Source organism: Catharus ustulatus, chromosome 29 (genome assembly GCF_009819885.2).
Source record: "Catharus ustulatus isolate bCatUst1 chromosome 29, bCatUst1.pri.v2, whole genome shotgun sequence".
NCBI classification, from domain to species: domain Eukaryota; kingdom Metazoa; phylum Chordata; class Aves; order Passeriformes; family Turdidae; genus Catharus; species Catharus ustulatus.
Genome location: NC_046249.1, coordinates 257,597 through 263,596, shown reverse-complemented (window position 1 = coordinate 263,596; position 6,000 = coordinate 257,597).

The window sequence follows — 6,000 nt, the reverse complement described above, 5'->3', positions numbered from 1 at the left end:
TTCCAGGGCTGGTCCTTGGTCTCGTCCACACCTGTGTTCACAGACAAGGGAAACATCCATTTCACAGCAGTTCTTACTGTCAGCATTTTTTGGTATCCATGCAGCTCCCCACACCACCCCATTAATTCAGTCTTTCCAGATATCCCCTGAGATGCAAAAAGCCGACCAGAGCTGAGCAGAGCTGGCAGCCACAGGCAGGAGGTGTTAAGAGTAAATCCTGGACCTAGTCCACCTCAGTTCAGTTTGCCTTTTGCAGAAAGGCAAAACTCCAAAGAGCCTGGCTGGTTTTGAAGGACCTAGAAAAGCAAGGAGAGATAGGAACATCTCTAATAAAATACTTATTTTTCCCCTAGGTGTGTCCAGAAGAGGATTCAAAGCATCCCTCTGCCCATTTGGTGATCCGACCTTCTTGGCCAGACTGAGGTAAATCCCCAGTGTCCAAATTACACCATAAAAAGTGGCTTCCACCTGTTCTGACAGCAGCTGAGTGGGGTGATCCCACCACTCAGCAAGCATTAAGGATACCTGCAACTAGGAGTAAGAGGCAGCATGGGGAGGACAAGTAGGAGAGGCAGTGTAGAACAACTGAGTAAAAGAGCTGATCCCTCTGTCTTCCCAGCCCTGGGACTGGAAATGTTCGGGAACAGCTGGAGCTGTGTCAGGGGGTTAGATTGGATGTTGGGAAAGTTCTTCCCCCAGAGGTGCTGGGCATGCCCAGGCTCCCCAGGGAATGATTCCAGCCCCGAGGCTCCCAGAGCTCCAGGAGCTGCCAGGGGTGCTCAGGGTGGGATTTTGGGGTGCAGGGACTGCACTGGACTGGAGGATCCTTGTGGGTCCCTTCCAGCTCAGGGTATTCCCTGAGTGTCTCATCACTGAAGAGCTGCACAGTTCTATTAGCAAAGCATTAAACAATTCTCTTGCAGGAAACAACACAATAAACAGGCAAACAAAGAAAAAAGCCCAGCCAGTTCTTTTTCCTCAGAGCACAGCCCCTCTTCTCAAGTGTCTTGCTTTGGATTGTGAATAAACAAAAAAAGCAGAAATACCTCAAATAGATAGAGTTATTTTTACCTCTTTTTATGCTGGTCCTGTGGCTCTTTCTAGATGGTTTGTGGGGTTTTTCCTACTTTTTCCCATGTGATAAGATGCATCATTTGAAGGACAGCAACCAAACCAGTTCTTCCTACTCTGAAGAAAGGCAGCAACTGCGCTTAGAATAAAAGATTGTTAGGCAGATTTGAAGTGTCAATCAAAGCCTATCTCTGAAAAAAACATTAGTCCAGGCAGCTCCCCACACCACCCCAGTTAATTCAGTCTTTCCAGATATCCCCCGAGCTGCAAAAAGCCGACCAGAGCTGACCAGAGCTGCCAGCTACAGGCAGGAGGTGTTAGAGTAGATACTGGACCTAATTCAGCTCAGGTCAGTTTGCCTTTTGCAGAGCAACAAGACTGTGATTATCAAGTCCAGAGAAGCAAATCCTGTCTCCCAGGCTTTGTGAAGCAAAGCTGTACCTTTTACAGAGCGAGGGGCAGAGATGTAGGACTCTGTTGCTCAGTGTGTCCCATCTCCAGTGGCACACATCCACTTCACTTATATTTTAATTTTAATTATTATTTATGACTACACCCAGAGCAGTGTGAGGTACTTTTCAAGCACTCAGGAAAGTACTGGCTCTCCTCCAAGAAATTTATTTCAGGACAGACAGACACACACAAGGCGCCGCATGGTCAAGTGGCAGAAGTGCTGACCCAACAGCACCAGCTCTCCACAAGTGCCTGCCTTGTTGGTTGACCTTGAAAAACTCACATTCCTTCTCCCCATGCTCAGTCCCATCCCACTCTTTGCCCATCCCAGTTGCTCGGACTGAAAGATGTTCAGCTCTGACTGTGTTCATGTTTTTGTCTTAGAATCTCTTTGTGAGCAAAGTCTAAGTATGTTCTTGCAGGGAATAGGTTTGTTCTTTGGCAAAATGAAAATGAAAAAATCTATTTTTCATAGCATTTTGTCAAATGTTTGTGTTGGGAACAAAAGAATCCAATGTTTTCTCATGGCCAAAAAAACCAGAAAATGAAGATTTGGGGCATTTGGTAACAGTCGCCAGTCACTGGAATTTTCGGGGAAGGTACTGTAGAGATTAGTGAAACATCCATTCTTTTTCCTGAAAATAAGTTTGAACCTAAAAATCAAGTTGTTCTGTGAGTAAGGAACTGGTGAAACCTGTTCTTCCTCTGATTTGTATTACAACTGCTTTTTATTTCTTCCTTTCTTGGTGCTCCCAACTTACTGCAATATCCTCAGGGCACCCGATGCCCTCCAAACCTTCCCAGCAAAATCCTTGGCTGTTCCAGCAGCTTCTTGCTTTGCAGGGAAGGGGTAGGAAGTGCAGGGGCTGGTTTGAAGCTGGGCAGACACTGACTGACCATTCATATCTAAAAGCCAGCTGGTCACCTGGCCGCTGCATCCCAAAATAGGCAGGGAGCAAGAGGTGTAATTACCTTCCCTTCAACAGAATATTAACTTAAATGTCTCTCTTCTATCCAGCTGCTGTTTGTTCATGAAAATTGCAGGACTCTTGGGTCTGTGAGACCTCTCTCTTTCCATCAAATCGGGTTGAATCAGGTCAGCTGGTTCAGAAGTTATTGGAGCGGGGCAGAGCGGGGGCCAGCCGCAGAGAGAACAACACAAGGAGGCTCATTGCCATACAAAGCCTGGCTCCAAAATGAGGCAGTTTTGGTGAAACTGTGGGTCCCTGAGGTCAGGTGAGGTGGTTGCTGTAACAGAGACCAACCAGCTCCTGTCCTTTGGACATACAGGGGCTTGCCAAGCTCCAGGACTGTCTCCAGTGCACTTATCACTTACCTGCTGTACAGAGCCTGTAACCTGGAAATGGGACTCCACTGTGTAAAAAGTGTTCTGAAGCCCAGGCAGTCCATAACCTGAGTCATTTACAGCTGGATGGACAGGGTGAAAGGGAAAAATAATTATCTCACACTTACATGTAGGAAAAGAAAAGCCAAGATCAGCAACTTACTGCAGAATGCTGAGAACGAGCCAGAAGGAGGCTCAGATGTCCCATGTCCCCATCTAGGGCCCTAAGCAAAGTCCACCTCAGCTCCTCCTCGCTCCCTTGCCCAGGCAGAACGCCCCTTTCCTGGGCGTTTCACTGATCCATTTCTCTCAGGGCTGAGTCTGTCCTGCTCCACTGGCAGCTGGGACCATGGCGTGCTGATGAGGAAACACTATTTGTTGTTTGGTTCGGGTCAATTATTCATGGGCACCGTGCTGGAAACACTTGGAGCTGCTTTCTGAACAGTCCTTGAGCTGGCATGCAGGGAGGGACTTACCAACACTGGTGGCCAGGCTGCCTTCCCATGGGCAAGCTCTCTTCCATCTGCTTCCCTTCAGCCCTTGTCACACTCCCCATCTCTCATGGCTCTGGCTGTGCTCTTTGGCATTATCTGAATAAGAAAGAGGCAAATACGTGGAGCACTATAGAGATGCAATCAAAAATGGCATTTGATCAAGCAAGCACTGACTCTGACATGTGGAGAATGTGAACCTCATCCTCTGACTGGCTTTTTCTTCTGTCACACTCAGAATAAGCCACTTGCAGGGTTTCAAACCTGTTTATCCTTCCACAGAAGATGCCTTCACCCTCCTTCCAATAATCCACAACAGTCTGGGAGCCTTTTTGTCACAAGTAAGGCACTTCCTCGTTAGTGCCTGCTCCTGGAAATCCATTTTTCATCTTAGAACAAGGGTGGTCTGTAGCTTTAGGAGTACTTTGAGAATGTTTGCAGTAAGACAGAGTTTGAATTACTCTCAACCCATTCATCCTTAGGCATTAACACTAAATGGAGGCTTTCTGGGCTTGTGGGTCCATCCACATTTTCTGACAGGGGTCCAGACCCTCCATAGAAGGCCTAAACTTAGCAAAAGTAGAATTATTTTCTAAGTTACTCTTCTGAAAACCCTTAGAAATCACCCAGTGCTATCCCCTGGGGTCTCCAGAACAGAGCCTAAAGCTCTTCCAAGTTTGTAGAGGTACCTCTTCAGGGCTGGGATCTGCTTGGAGAGCTCATTATCCCACCTTGGACTGCAACTAAGGTTCTCATGGCCCACAGCAACTCTACCAGGTGAGGCAGTGGCAAATATTTCATCAGGTCTTAGAGAATTTCAAAGTCTATGGGGTGGGAGTTGTTGCTGTGTTCTAGCAAAGGATCAATCTAGTGAGGCTGGTATCAGTCACTGGTTGGGTTTTCTGTAAAACTGTTGGGTTTTCTGTAAAACCCAGAACCCAATTCAGATTTCAGTGCTTTCTTCTTCACTTGAAATTTCAGGGGATTTTGATAGCCAAGGGTTTTCTGTAAGCCCCCCATAGCGTATCTGTCCTATAAAACACCATAACACAGGAGGGGGGATTTATCCCAACTGGGCAAAATCTTCACCTGATATAAATCAGCACAACTACAGAGAAGTCCAGGAAGCTGGGCCATATCACACCAGAAAGAAACCTACTTTGGAATGTACCTCCCATTCATTAATTCCTTGCCTAGAGCCGAGACAGACCCCTGGGGATGTATTAGCTCAGTTTCATCTACTGCAATCCCGTGCAACTGCACAGGGAGGAATTCAAATCCTGTGGACCACATTCTCTATCGATGCAACCCTGTGTTTTTGTTAAATGAGCTTCTTGGGCTGAACAATAAGTAAATGAGATAAATACAGGTGTGACTGTCTGACCTGTGTGCTTTGAGGTGTCAGCAGAGGTAACTGCACCAGTGCTTTCAGAACTTAAAAATCACTTAACTGAGTACCCCAGCAGAGAGCTTGGCCCATGAGTAAGTAATCCACATAAACACTACCTTCAGCCACTGAGATGCAGTCAGCCCCCCCACCTGGCTGTTGCCTCAGTAACACATCTCTAGGAGGATATTTTTAAGCCAGTATTATTTATCTGGTAGGTGGAAGCAGACCTGTTAAGGCCATACCAGGTCAGCATATGTCTAAGCATGTACTGAAGAACTTAATTAGTTCTCCCTGAGAAGAGAGACTCCCAGTGCTATTTAAAGGATCGTTATCCTACTGCGAGATGCCCAGAGCCTGCTGCCAGGCCTCAGCTTAGCAGGGCAAGGCTGTAAAAGTTGGATGGGGGTGAAAAGTCTCCCCCTCCATGCTGAGGAGTAATTGCTGAGCAACCACAGGAGCAGAATGGGTCAGTGCAAAGGGCAGGCAGCACAAAACCACACCGAAACTCAGAGTGAAGAACTTACTTCAGGTCTGAGCTTTCAGGGTCTGACTGTGTAGGTCCTACTACTTTTTTTTGTTTGTTTCTAGAGGTCCAACCTCACCTGCTGTGCTTGGTGACTGCATCCCAGGCAATTCCAGTGACAGTGAGCAGGGGTGACAGGATGGTGATGTAAGTGTGGAGTGAGCCACTGCTGAGTGCCTGTCAGCGGTCCTCATGTCATCACAGAATCAAACACAGGCAGGAGTTTAGCATCAGCTAAACTGGACCTTGTGCAAGTGGCTCAGCCATCGTTTTCATTTACAGTTCCAAAAATTCAGACATTGTAAACTGAATGTCAAGAAGGGAATGCAATGGGCTCCCTGAGGATAGATGGGTTTATTATTCTGGCAGGAGGTAAAATATCCACCCTTGAGTGGATGGACCTTTGGAAAACTAGACTGAGCAGCCTCTGAAGAATAAAACAGGTTCCCAAGCATGTCAAAGCTTCTATAAGGACTGGCACTCACTCACAAGGGACACTGAGGCTGGATTGCAGGAGAGGGAGGAACCTGGACATTCTTATTCTGACCTAAGAGTGCCTACAACACACAACGTGGGACCTTGGTTTGCTCTTGGAGCTGTCAGGAGTTGTTCCTAGATGAGTTGTTATGGTAACTGAGCTAATGCCTGAGATGGATGCTTTCAGGTGGCTCCAGGCCAGAAAATCAACACCAATAGATTCCAGATAATAGACTTCTGCTGAGCTCAG